The sequence below is a fragment of the Furipterus horrens genome, unplaced genomic scaffold (genome assembly GCF_987537825.1).
Source record: "Furipterus horrens unplaced genomic scaffold, mFurHor1.1.pri manual_scaffold_1, whole genome shotgun sequence".
Classification (NCBI taxonomy): domain Eukaryota; kingdom Metazoa; phylum Chordata; class Mammalia; order Chiroptera; family Furipteridae; genus Furipterus; species Furipterus horrens.
The window spans coordinates 68,334,799-68,349,822 of NW_028327171.1; positions in this window are offsets into that span (position 1 = coordinate 68,334,799).

Here is a 15,024-nt window from a genome sequence, read left to right on the forward strand (position 1 = left end):
TGTATGTATTGGTTTGGCCAAAAACTTAGTTTTCCCCCCCATAGAATGGCTCTAGTAGTGCTTAACTGTCTTTAACTTTATTTAAAAATTTTTGTTGGATTGACTGTAATAGCTGTCATATCAGCATGCATTAAAAAAATCAAAATTGGTGAATTTTTGTGTAGATATTTTAATATTAAAGATAGAAGGAAGTAAGCAACATTTTTGACATATTATGCTTTATTATTCTCAGAAAGGTAAAAACGTGACTGAAATGCAAAAAAAGATTTGTGTACTGTATGGAGAAGGTGCTGTGACTGATTGAACATTTCAAAAATGTTTTGAGAAGTTTCTTGCTGGAGAATTCTTGCTGGACGATGATCCATGATGAAGTAGACCAGTTGAAGTTGATAACAATCAAATCAAGGCATTAACTGAGAACAATCAATGTTATACAATATAGAACATAGCTGATAATACTCAAAATATCCAAAACAATACAGTTATTGGTGAAAATGAAAAATGTGTCTTTTATTTTATGAAAAAATCGAACAAACATTTTGGCCAACCCAATATTTATGTGTATTCTTTTACTAGTTCCCCACTAGTTTCACCTGGGCTTAGAAAGGTTTATATAAGATTCCTAGCATTTATAACAACATCTGGTGCATTGGCATTACTAAATTAGTAATTGCCAATTGAATAAATGATTGAATAAATAACAACTACAAACTAAACCCTTAATTTTCAAACTTTTAAAATTAATTGATTCACTTTTCAATATGTTTGAAAAAATGGAGTCTGAAATAAATTATCAAGTAAAAATTATGACATAGAAATTCACCTAATATATTGAATATAATACAGAAACATAAGTACAATATAGATGAGTGTGTGGGACTGTATACACCTGTAACTGAAATCAATATGTTAAGCATTATAAGAGAAAATATAGGACTAAATATAATTTTTAAAGAGCAAGTGTTACCACATTCAAAAATATTTACTGAGGACCTCTAAGGTGCCAGGCACTTTAATATGTACTAGGAAATAGAGGAGAAAAGTACTGAAAATATAAAAACTAATAATTACAGTCAATAACAGTAAAGGCAGATCCTTGGAATATATAGAATATTTGCATCCAATAGGAACAAGCTAATGAGAAAGCCATTGAGAATCATGAGTGTAACCCTGTGATTACTCAGAGATTATGCAGAATCTACAACCATGTGTTAAATCTAAGTCATTAAGGTGGGGCACAAGCAAGCAGAAAAGTCCTTGCTATCTTCTTTTAAGACCCACATGATAAACAGAGAGAGCAGATGAAATACAATCAACTACAGTTGTTTGGGGAAAGGGCTTATGGTTTAAACTAGGATTGATGTGGAAATGGAGAGTTGGCATTTTCTTATACCTAACATTATATTCAATGTCCCTTCATTTTAATCTGAGTTTTGAATTTCTGTCTCAGGCAATATTCTAATTAGTAAAAATGATATGTCTAACAGTAGATTGTAAATACTAAATCTCTAATATTAGGTGCTCTTTCCTAAAATAAATTTTAAGGCAGTAGGTCATTTGAAGTAGAAAAACTTTGATTAAAGTAAAATATAAAACATCTCTTTTGGAGCTAACAGAAAAGTTATAAGAAATTCACTAAAGGTAACATATATGTTTGAAAATTAAAATGAATCTCTTTATTTTGTCGACATATTTTTTACACATCACCTATTTTATATCAGGTACTGGGAATATTAACATTTTTCAAATTAGGATAAATTTTAAAAAATGGAATAAGTGAAGTGACTGAAAAATAACAAAAGCCTGGAGAAAAAACATTCTATGGAACATAAGCAAGTTTGCATTGTGATGTGTGTTCAATATATTATTGTTAATTTAATTTAAAACTAATTAGACTGAATTTTCATGTATTTGGTTAGTAATATCAGTAATATTGTGAACATGTATCTTGCATGCTTTGTTCTCTGTTCAATTGATAGTAAATGGATTTGTTCGACTTTCCACAGTTGAGAGGAAAGTTAGTGGAATCATTCATTTATGTGTGTAACTTTGTGCAATCATAAGACCCCGCAGTAGTGCTGAAAACATAAAGGTGAACAAGAGTGTTTTCAGGAGTTAATTGTCTAGAGGAAGAGGCAGGTACATGAAGTGAAAAAAAAAATCAATGAAATGTTGGAAGTGCTGAGATAAAATAATTGCACTGTGCTTTGGGGAATAGACATCTAACCCAACATTATTCTTTAGGTAGGACTTTCTGTGGGTGATGAAATCTTAAAAAGTTTTGAAGGTAGGATAAAGGAGAAGAGAAAAGAAAAGAGCATTCAAGATAAAAGGTATAGAAAGAAAAAGTTATGTGTGGGCACCAAAAATGGAAAACTCACATCCAATTGTTTATTCAGCCAGGATTGTTTGTACCAGTGACTGATCTAAGAAAGGGAGACAGATAAGATCTGCTCTCACAGGTCTTTCATGGTGGGAAATTTTGAAAACAATGTCCAGGAATGATGTGACAAGAGCCTGGGCAGGAGAAGTGACAATAGAAGTGGTAAAAAGGAAATGAGTTTGAAAAATATGTAGAGGCAAAAGTCATAGATCTCTTGACTGATTGGATCTGTGGGACAAGAGAGAACCAGAAGTTTAAAAGCCACAGCCTTTGGCTTGGAGAATTAAGTGGATGTTATACTATTAGGTGAGATTTGGCATCAGAAAGGTGAGGTCAGTTTTAGACATGTTGGAGTCTTGCTGTCCCTCAAGAGGATATGGACAGCAGTCAAAGGGTCAGATAATTCAACTAGCAAGAGGAAAAGCCATGGCTAAAATACAAATGTTTTGAGTTATAGTCAATGGTCTCTTTAAAACTATAGAGAGTATCCTTGAGCAAAAGAGGATATTTGAGTATTATTTCTAAAGGGAAAGTCAGACACAACTCTACAAGAAGGGGACAGAAATGGTTTATTGAAAATTGGACATCTTGAACAAGTTCCCCTTTGTATCTGTGCAAATTTGGTGCTTTGTTTGAATAAGTTCCAGGGTAATTCTTCATACCCAATTAACGGGTACATTTCTAAAGGATCTCAATCATAGTTTTCTTTTAGACTTTAAAAATTACTTTTCCTTTAATGTGTCTCAAGAATCTGTACTGTTTTTTGTTTTGTTTTTTACCAATTTCCACCTCATAGCCCTGACGATACTGATTACATAATAGAATACAGTTCAGTATATTAACTGTTTTCAGGTCTGATACAATTACTTTAGGGATATGAAGAAGTTTCAGGGTTTATAGTTTAAGAAAATTTTAGGATTGTCTTAAAAAAACAAAACAAAAAACCTCTTGTGTATTCTATTTAATCTGATAATTCTGAGTAGGAATTCATCTAATTTTCAAAGAATGGGTATCCAGCAGGATCCACATTAAGCCGTGAGTCATTTAAGAGAAATGCTGATCTGAAGCTCGAGAGTATTAGCGGAGTTTTCCATGTGATGCATCCATCAACATGCATACTCCCCCCCCCCACAAACAAATTGGGGTCAAATTTGGAATAAATGTTTCTCTTGAATTTACCCAATTTACAGCTCCAAATCTGTAATAGTCCTTTATTTTGGGGGGTGGGTATTTGTGATGAATTGAGGGCCTGAGAATAGTGGAAGAGGAAGAGTCTAAATAAATATTCAACATATGTGTCCATGTCTCCTTGGTATAAATAATTATTGCTTAAAGAATATATGATAACATAAATTACTTCTAAAACTTTTCCTTTAAAAGATCAAAGGTTAATGATAGAGAAATTTGTCTTTTTTTATTAAATAATATTTTTTAGCCCTGGCCGGTGTGGCTCAGTGGATTGAGCGCTGGCCTGTGAGCTGAGGGATTGCTGGTTAGATCCCCTGTCAGGGCACGTGCTTGGGTTGTGGGCCAGGTCCCCAGTCAGGGGCGCATAAGAGGCAACTCATCGATGTTTCTCTCTCACACCTTTGTTTCTCTCCCTCTCTTTCTCCCTCCCTTCCCCTCCCTCTGAAAATAAATAAATAAAATCTTTAAAAAAAGATAAACATACCTAGTGTGAATACTTTATTTAAAAAAATATATATTTTATAGTAAAAATACTTGGTAATTGCTGTAAAACAGTTACTCTTCTAGGTGAATTAAGAAAAGAATGATAAAGTTTTGAAAGTATAATTTTGAGTTAGAACTGACGTAAAACTTATATTAGGTTAAGGGTAAAATTAACAAAGGCTAGGAAATGGTTTACCTATGCCTGAAATAATGTTTATATTTTGATTGAAGGGAGATTGTGTTTAAAGCAAATGTAGTAGTACTATTACTGATGAATCATCTAAGTTCATGAATCTTTACTTGCAATAGAAATAAGGGATAAAAAGTGAAATTTTAATAAAGGGAATAAAATATGACTTAATTAACTTAATTATTTAAAACGTTTCAAACAAGTGAAAAAATAAAGCTTAAGAAAGCCTCTTTGCTCACATATTTTACCATACAAATTTCTTTCATGTTACAGTATTCCTCAATTTTTATACCACTCTATGCTTACTTATATTTATAAAGTTAGTTTCACTACTTGATATTATTTTTAGATATTTATATTAAGTAATACAGAATAACTGAACATACTGAAAATTATATTTAACCTTCCCAGTGATTTATAAATCAACACATTATTCAAAAGCACTTATTCAAAAGTTTATGTATGGGCTAATTGATTAAAGCTATTCAAAGGTCATGTTTTAACTATAAAATAACCAGCAAGGGGGAGAAGAGTTATAAAATCTCATACTCACTTGACTTAAAATCTATAGCCCCCATGGAAGACTGTAAAATTGTGGAAAGCAAACTAACTTCTGCAATGTTTTTCTTAACATATTGCCTGCACCTGTATATAATTTTAATTCCCCACAGCATTACCAAATAGGCCAAAGGTTGTAGAGTTACCTCACAAAGAATAGCCCTTTAAACTCAGAACACTAATGCCTCATTTGAACCACATATTCAATCAATGCCTAAAAATAGCAACGCAAGGAATGCTGTGGCCCATCATGGTCATGTCTTGTCTGGAACCCAGGGGCATGAAAGAAGTCTTGATCATGGGTCCACTCAGGGAAGCTGTGCAATAAAACACAAAGCAGGACCAAGGAGGCATATCAAAGCCTGAGGTTTTTCCTTCTCTGCAGACATTATGACATTTATCCTAAGGGAGAGGTTACAGGAAGCTGGGTAATATTTTGCAAAGACCATTACAGACTTTTGTCTCTAAGTGACACATATAAGGGATAGATATTTCAGAAGTCAGATAATATAAACTAAATATACTACATATTTGACAGACATAGGTAAATATGTTTAAAGTTTATTATTCATAATAGTTTACACCTCCTAAGGGATTAATTTTTAAAAACATAACTTTATAAAATAAAAAACAATGAAAAACAAAGTGAAGGAAAAGAGACAAAAAGAAGAAATATGACAATGGAAGGGAAAACATGTCATTTTGATTTGTATCATTTGGGGCTGATTCTGGCAAGTGAATCATATAAATTTGTAAATCATCAATACTTAAGTGCTCCCAGAATATAAGCAAGAAAATCAAATATGAAAAAGTTGAATAAAATATTGACAAAACTTAATGTCCCTTACTTTCCAGTGACACCTTCTTCTAAATGCCCAATCATTTTCTCTACTTTATTCACATTTGGTAGAATAATAGTTCATGGAGAAAGTTATAATCAGTTCCACTAAAACATACTATTTTTTTTCACCTGTTTTAAATGCCACAGAGAAGCAGAGGAAAATCAGGTTCAACAGCAAAAGAACAGTAATTTATTTATACTTGCAGTTAAACCACTTTAACTCCTAGGTATACCAACCTCAATCACTCATCTGCATTTAAACTCTTAAGTGTTTGTTCTGGAGCTGAGGGGAAATGAGATGGAGGGATGAGAAATAAATTGATTTTAAACTCTTGAGGGGCATTTCCAAAGGGAAATGTAATACTATATAATATAGATTATATTAAAATACACATTATGAGTAATATATACATATATAGTTGACTGTTTAACAGCACGAGGGTTAGAGAGGTGTTGACTCTGTTGCAATAAAAAATTCACATATAACTTGTGACTCCCCCAAAACTTAACTATTAATAGGCTAAAATTGACGAAAGCTTTGCCAATAGCATAAACAGTTGATTAACACATATTCTGTATGTTACATGTATTATGTACTGTATTCTTACAAAAAGGTAAGCTAGAGTAAAGAAAACATTATTAAGAAAAACATAAAGAAAAAAAAATATTTATAGTACTGTATGTGTTTATTGAAAACAATATGCATTCAAGTGGACCTATGCAGTTCACAGTATATATATATATATATATATATATATATATATATATATATATATACTGTATACATGAATATATGTAGATAGATATATTGTTTACAGTATAATCTGAATATAATAACAGCCCATACCTGAACAGAAAATAATTTGAGTTGATCTTTATTTTATAAATCCCAAATAAACAGAAGATGTCTTTATATAGTATATTATCTTTCAAATCCACATAACCTTTAAAGATGAGTATAAATGGTAATACACTCTGATATACAAAGTTCATCATAATGAACACAAGACATAAGTTACTTTTCTAAACATTTCTCTATCATCTTTTGCATTCAAGTAGTGACATCACTGTCCATATATGTCCTTTTGCATATGCAAGTTTTGAAAAGATTTCCAGAGTACAATGAATTACCCAAACCTATAAAAATTTAGGATTATGACATCATGACATGGTACTGAATTATTCAGTTTATTGAAGAGGATACATACTAGACTAGTTCAACATTTGAATTAAATTATATATACATAAAAACTTCTAGGTTTGGAAATATTTTGAACTCATGTAGTTTTGCTCTTCATTGCAGATGTATCCTCTGTCCTGAGGCTAAGATGCTAACATTCTGTCTGATAACTAATCAGTTAACCTCTCTGCTTTCGCTATTGCCTAGGTAGCAAGAATAGTTTGAGTAACATATGGCACATGAGGCGAAGTCCCTAGTCATTCCCAGACACATGCAACTGTGTAATTCTTCTTGATTTCTATCACTATACAGTCCCATGGAAATTAAAAAATTGAAAAATGCTCTCATAATCATATTGAAAGAACACACCAGTTATTTGCATTTCCATTCACAAGTACTTTTAACAAAGTCTAGAGAATTGAGAAGCACAATGACTAATAGTTACCATCATCTTCCATGCTTTCTCTTCTTTAAATGTTATAAGAATACCACCAAAATTTCACATTAATATATCTTATTCCAGTGCTTAAGAGCCAAAATCCTGTTCATTTCCTTCTTTAGCTATTTCAGTCCACCCCCACAGTAGTTTTTATTTCTGCACTCCTCACTTTACTGTACATACTGAATTTCAAAAGGAAGGGAAAGTAAATTACACATACTAATATTTGATTTTTATGTAACTGTTTCTATTTGGTTAATATGGGGTCTAACTCCCAGGGTATTGACTTTTATGTCTCTTTGCAGTTAATTTTGTCTTTTTGTATGTAGTCAAGTTTTATACAGAATGGTGGTTTAAGCTGAATTCAGATGGACATAAATGAGAACATGTTGGTCATTCAACATGAAATAAAAGAACACCCAATTGTCTATCTTTTGGGTTTGTACATGTAAGATGATATAAGTTAAATAGTAACTTTCTTTAATATTCAGTTAAGTCAATATGGCACATTGAATTAATTTGTTTTTAAGATTTCTAAGTATTTTTCCATGGAAAGTAAAAAATCCTATCTTCTTCAAATTTCAAACTTTGCACCTGATAATAATCGGGAAAAAAACCCCAAAACCCAAAACACCACTTCCTTTTTTTTTTTTCTAGTGAAAGGTTTAAATGTCCTAGAAGTACATTCCCCTGATGCTTGTAATTTACTGTTATTGCTCCACTTCTGAAACTAAGGAAACCCTTTTGAATGATCTCAGTTTTTATTCTTTATGAATGACCCACTTTGACAGAGTACTGTAATTCCTAAAGGTAAGTTTAAAGACAATACTTACAACTTTAAAGCATAAGTCACAGTTATAGTGACTAAAGAAAAAAATCTCAACTCCACATTTAGCACTCTTACTTCAGAATATTTCAAGTTTATGCTTTCTTTGATGTGAATTTGTTGCTGTGTGTTTGTTTCCCTAAACGTGGACTTGAGTGCAGAGTCTTCCCAGTTGCGATTTTGGATGACAATCTGGAAATATTTGAAATCAGGAGGCCAGATGCAGAAATGCTGTGGAACAATCAATCTTTCCTTACTTTCAAAACCTCTGTTATTGGACCAGTTTCTTTTAGGATTTTACAGCTGCCCAGTAAAATGACCTTCACCCTCTGTTCGACATATATTACTATTATTAACATTGAGTATTTTATTTCTCTCACCTGTTATTGTCCTTTTATATCGCCATATTTTTCCAATTTCTCTTTATTCTAGATAGCACTTAAAATGTACAGAACTAAAATAAAAAGAATATGTGTTATTCACATTTGTAGAATAGAACCATTTACTCAAAAGGGAAGTGCTCTATTAGTCTTTTCATCCTTTTAGAGATGATAATAGATTTTGAAAAGGACACTCAATGCTGTCATAATAGAATAACAAATAACATGTGCCTTTCTATGAAATGCAAATTGGGACTCCTTGACTCTCAGAGTGTTTTGCTACATATGTAAGAGATCATAAAGATTTCATTAAAAAAGAGTAGTTTTTAAAATCTAGACTATCTAATCTAAGTCCACAGGAAATTATTTTCTAGATAAGCAAAATGTCCCCTGCATGTAAGTACCTTCTGTGGTAGAAGTGCAAAGATACATTAAAAATGTCTTCCTTATCAAAATAACGATACAAAATAAAAATGGCACACCCTTTGTTAATGGCATCACTCATCTCAATTTCAAGAGCATGTGCTGAAGCAGATGACTTCATTTTTCATATTTTGGTCTGAAATTTAGTGAAAGCCATAATAATTAGCATCAAACCAGCAAAATAGCATACTACTAGTCAGAATATGGTGTCTGTGTGTTTGAAAGAGAGAGAGGGGGAGAGAGAGAGAGAAAGAGAAATGTTTGAAGTCAGATTTTGGGGTTTCTTCAGTGGAGGACAACTTCAAGCCAATGATCAATCACTGTTAATTTTCCTGCACATGAAAATTTTTGCCACTTTTACTTTCACTGTCTCACTTGACATTCAGGCACAGTTGTAGGTCTTCCCACCCAGGGAGCTAGAAGCTTGGTTTGATCTGAATATTATGCTGGAACTGTAGATAATGTTCAAGAGCTGAGCTGCCCAATTTATCTTTTATCTTTCTATAAATTTTATAAAGGGCAGAAATAACATACAAGAAATAATTGTTGTGACTACAGGGAGAAATTTTCCAGACCCATAGTTTATAGTAAATTTACAATTACATCAGCTCGGACTTTTGTTTTATGGTGTGTTAACCAAATAACACATTTTGGTAGGGTGAAAAATGCTTCCTGTTACCAAAGAGCATTGCAATAATGTGTGTGATTATCTCATAGGCTGAGAGTTCATTTTCCACTGATGCCCATAGATGGGGACAGATGTTATTTGAATAGGTAAATGGCCTTTCTGACAGCACACAGTAACAACAGCACCAAAAAATTTTGTCCTCAAAATTCTAATGGAATATTCAACAATTCCATTTTCTCCTGTGTTCCTCTGTTCCACTTATAGCTACTGTATTTGCCTCTCTTATACTGTTTTCTTGTAAAGAAGAACAGATATAGCTTAAAACCAGATTCCTAGTATGCTTAAATCCCTGTCTCCTATTTTCTTAACATCAGATCTGTTATCTCACTAGTTTTTCCTTTATTCTCCACCCCTTTTTTTTCTCACTAACCTATTTATTTCAGAGCCAAACATACTCATTCAGTCTTGAAGTCCTTCCATAACATCCTCTAGTCATTTCTGTCTACTGTGAACTCACATATCTTTAGACTTTCCATAGAATGTCATCTTAATCTTATCATTAACTAAAACTTGCTTCAATTCAAAAAACACCCAATGCATAACCTTGTAAAATAAAAGAGTGCTTATTTTCTATATTCTTTGGTTCTTGGGAGTGGGAGTTAGGGTTTATATTCCTTTTGTCCCAAGTTTCCACTTCTAGAACTATAATGTTCTACCTTTATGCAAAGACACTTTTCTTAGGCACATTCAATCAAATCACTTTCTCCCATGCAGTCATCTGATTCTCACCTGGTCATGCCACATAAACAAAAGATACTGAGCTAGTCTATTTATTCATTTTCATTCTCCTTGGGGATTTCAATACCCATGTGGAAAATCTATCTATGCCCCTGGCCTCAGAATTTCAAAAATCTGAACCTAAATTAAATTTGACCTTTGTTATCAGACATAAATTCTGTGACCTCAATTTATCTGTTTGTTATTTCATATTGATTACTATTTTGTCCACAATGAAAAATGAGCTCCTAAATGCTCAAAATTTGCCTAATTCCTTAGTTTCAAAATTTAACTGAATTAAACACTATTTAGCAGTCCTTATAAGCACCTACTCATAGTACAACGGGATTTCACAATATAAACCAAACTTTACCTCCCTTTCTACATCTCTCAGTGTGATTTTCAAGTTCCCATATTATTTCTTAAATATGCCAGACACCCTTCCCTTTCTTTGCCTAGTAACCCCAAACCCATCTTCCAAAATCCACCTTAAGCCATCCTTTTAACTGACTTCTACAGCTCTCTCAAGTATTTGGTACTTCTTCAACCAAGTGTTACAACACTTCTCAGATATGGTATTTTCTATAATTATATATTTTCAAACACCCCCAACCTCAGAATCTCCCAGTGGCATATAAGCCCTCAATGACAAGGACTGTTTTAACCACACTTGTATCTGTGTTGTCTAGCATAGTATCAGGATTATTTCAGGTTGTAAATACATTATTTCTTCATAAAAACTTACAAAATCTGGCCATTTTGGGGCAGATTACTACAAATTTTCAGAAAAATTAGTATACATTAAAATTACCTAGACTCTTCAAATTATATATATTCTTGTGATAATTCACTGCAAATGACAGCAAGGTATACAAGTGAACCAAGAAATCTAATACCTCATGCCAAACATTTGAAGGAAGAGCAAGATATTTATCCACCCTGCAAAGCTGATTTTGTACAATTAAGAATAGCTGATTCTAAGTTGTGATCTTTTAAACCAAAATTCAGAATTGTGATAAAAGAAAAGGGTTGAGAGGATTTGAGATCAGATAATTTCAGATAAATCAGATGTTTGGAGACTTATTTATACTCATGGTAAAACCCCTGGTACTCTTATGCACATATATTTTAATTATTCACCTGCATTTAAACTCCTACATGTTTGTTCTGGAGCTGTGGGGAAATGAGATAGAGGCATGAATTGGATTTTAAACTCTTAAGGGGCATTTTCAAGAAGCTGTAAACGTTAACCCATTGAGATCACCTTATGCTCATCAATTGCTGAACTGAGGCTTCATGTTATGGTTTCACTTGCCCGGTACTGGACAGGTTCTATGGGGGTGCTTAGGAAGCAGAAATTATAGAAATGTCCAGTTGAAATCAACTTAGCTTATTTTAAAGGAATTTAAGGAGATTAGTATATTTCCAGGCCAAATTTCCTCTTGGAGCTTAAGTTATACCAAAAGAAATCATGAGTAATAATGGACAGATAATCTCTTTTGAGAGAAACTTTAACTTCTAAAGGGAGCTCAGAAACTAATGATATGTGCTATGGGATCACTGCCTTTGTGTCAGAACCATATCTGCCAGTCATTTTGCTTGTCATCATTATGCACCACTTTCTGTAGCTATTCCAAAAGGTGTTCAAATTGTAAAACATTACATATTCTTCTTTTGTACATTTACTCATCTAAAAACTAGCTTTTAAAGCCATGTGTTTATAAAAGGAGAACTGAAAATGTTATCATTGTCCTTTAAGGCAAAATTGTTGTTAAGACTCAGAAAATCCCAAAGTCTAATTCTCATTTCTACTTTGGTTTTTAGAACTTTGCTGTTGATTTCTTTATTTTAAACAAAAGATGTGGTTGACATTCAGGTGAAACTCTTACATTTACTTCTTTCCTCTGGAAAGCTACGCAGATAGCCTAATTATACAATTTTTTTTTTTAGAAACTGCATGAAGTATAAACATTAAAAATAAACTGTTGGAAATATTCACTTGAATTCAATTTCCTTTTAAGCAGCCTAGTTTAGCCCAGTACTCTTCAATGGGTCATTTGTTATGTCAACCCACTATAGAGTACATCAAAGGAACTTGTCACTAATTGATTACATTTCCCTACCACCATGATTCACAGTGCTATAGGGACAATTACATAACTGTTTGACTTTTGCAAAACTGTGAGTTTAAGTAAACACAATTTTTTTTTATTATGATCGCTAATGTGCATATGCACAGTAAGTATCATTGTATGTAACTAGATCTTGCTACATTGTCTATGTGACTTGTGACTCAAAAAAAAAAAAAATCCCTCTTTTGTGGCAACTGGCGTTCTGGGGAACAGCTGCTGATCTCACACTGAAATTAAAAACATTTGAGTTGTTTTGATTTATGTTAGCTCCCATGGGAAGAAAGAAATGAAAAATGGATGCTTCATGTAAACAAAATACCATTTCTCCAAGCTGTATAAAGAAATCATTCTAAATATTCTGACATATTTCTTATACTGAAATATGGTGAGGACCCCATTATTATATTGTTAGAAGAGAGGATGACTAACACTATTCTATACACTAACTGCTAGGATTAAGAAAAAAACAACAGTGTTCTGGAGGTACAACTTCATCATCTCATTTTTGATACCCGAATCTATACAATATTGTATGGTGTTGTAATGGGATGTAACCAGCAATGAAGATCAATAAATAATACGCTCTTAAAAAAGCCTAAGAAAATGTTTTTCTCTTCAATGGGAGTTCTCAAAAGAGAAAGTTTAATATCTTAGACTTTAGAGTTTCACTGTATATGAAATAATTTGTACAGAGATTAGTGAAATAGAGAAATATTGTTCTTGTACTAATAATTGTTTAAATTCACTAAAGCAGACATTCTTTATGTGGATATATATATATATATTTTAAATGTCATTTTACTTTATACACCTCTTGGTGGGTAGAGCAGGTACTTTTGTGATTCAAATTCTCTTAAGATCTTGTGAAAACAGATCAAGAGCAACCTATAACCACACCAGCTGGTGTGATTGATCAGCAGCACATGAACAAAAAACCTTTGAGTTTAAAGGTACATTCCCCTCTTCCTCCAGCTACCTCATTCTGTACTCCTTATTTGATTTTTTTCTTCTTTGTTTTTAATGGTCCCTGACCTTGGTGAGACTGTAAAGGATCAGCACATTAAAAATGATAATGTGCCTCCCCTCAGGAAGCAGGGTTTAAGAGTCAGAATTTTTCAGTAGTCCATGTTGTCTATTACTCTACTTTATGGTCCCTTTGAAAAGACTGAATCATCCTTTTTTAGCAAATAGTAATGAAATATTACTTTACATGCGAGTAGAATTTCTCTGTTTTATTTTGGCATGTTCTGAAATAGAATGCCAGCTTATCCTTAAACTTCCTCTGAAACGTTTTGTTTGTTTGTTTACTAAAGTATATATGACTTTAAAATTGTTAGTCAAAATGTTGTTTTTAGTTTCTTGTAAGGGGAAAGAAGTAGGTAAACCAAGTTTTAAATAGTTTTAAAAGAATAGATATTACAAGTGCAAGTTCGTTATTAAAGCATATTTTCAAAAGTAAATTCAATAAGCAGAAACATAACTTGAATTTTAATAATTCTATTATTGAGTAATCTATAAAGGATTTTATTGAAAATTTCCATTTTCAACTCTTGAAAAACGGAAGTTACAGGTTAAAGTGTTGTTGCCAAAATATTTGAATACTATAAATATTTCAATTATAATCAGTATAATGACAATCTAATGGTTATACGGTAGTCCTTCTCTATATCGCAGTTCACTTACTGCGGCCTCACTGTATCACCGGATTAAAAATTTTTTTTAAATTATTTATCATGGATTTTTTGCTATATTGCAGGATTTTTCAGTACTGTATACATATGTTGTTAAAGTTACATAGGTTTAAGGGTGTAGAATATGTTTAAGAACATAAGTAGTGTTTATAAAAGTGTGGAAAAGGTTAATAAGGGACTGGGAATCGTTTATAAGTGTGGGGAGGGTTTATAAAACCTCAAAATATATATAAATACTAAAATAAATGTAAGGTCTCTACTTTGCAGATTTTCACCTGTCTCAGGGGTAGGGTGTCTAGAACATAATACCAGCGATAAGCAAGGGAATACTGTATAGATATAAACAGTTCCTTTGAGCTCATTAAGAAACTGGATTATTCCTTTTGGTACAATTGACCCTTCCATTCCTGGGCATTATGACTACATAGTATGTCTTTGGGGCAACTGGGCTGTTTTCTCTTCATCACCAAATTTATATCAAGTATCCTGAAGTTTAGATCATACTAGCAGAGATTAGTCTTTATGCTCTCAGTTTCTTTAGATAAAATGGAATTCAGAGAAAAGAGAATGATCTTGGAATTATATAGAGATACAGTTTGAATTCTTACTCTAACATTGACTAGTCTTCTGTTCCATAAATTATTTAATTCTCTTGGTTCCAAATTCTTCACCAGGAAAGGGGTTAATATATGGCTTACTGAACGTTATGAAGGTATGTAAAGCACTTGAATGAGTTCCTGGCACATGGTGAAGGTATGTCATTATCATTCCTTATAGAAATAAATCCTACATAGCATAATATAGGCTTTTCCAAAGACACAAATTTAAAAAATTAATCGTTATTATTGCTTGCTTGATATGATATGAAAGTAATTAAAACTGTAAACTGCTTTTCAGTGAATAAA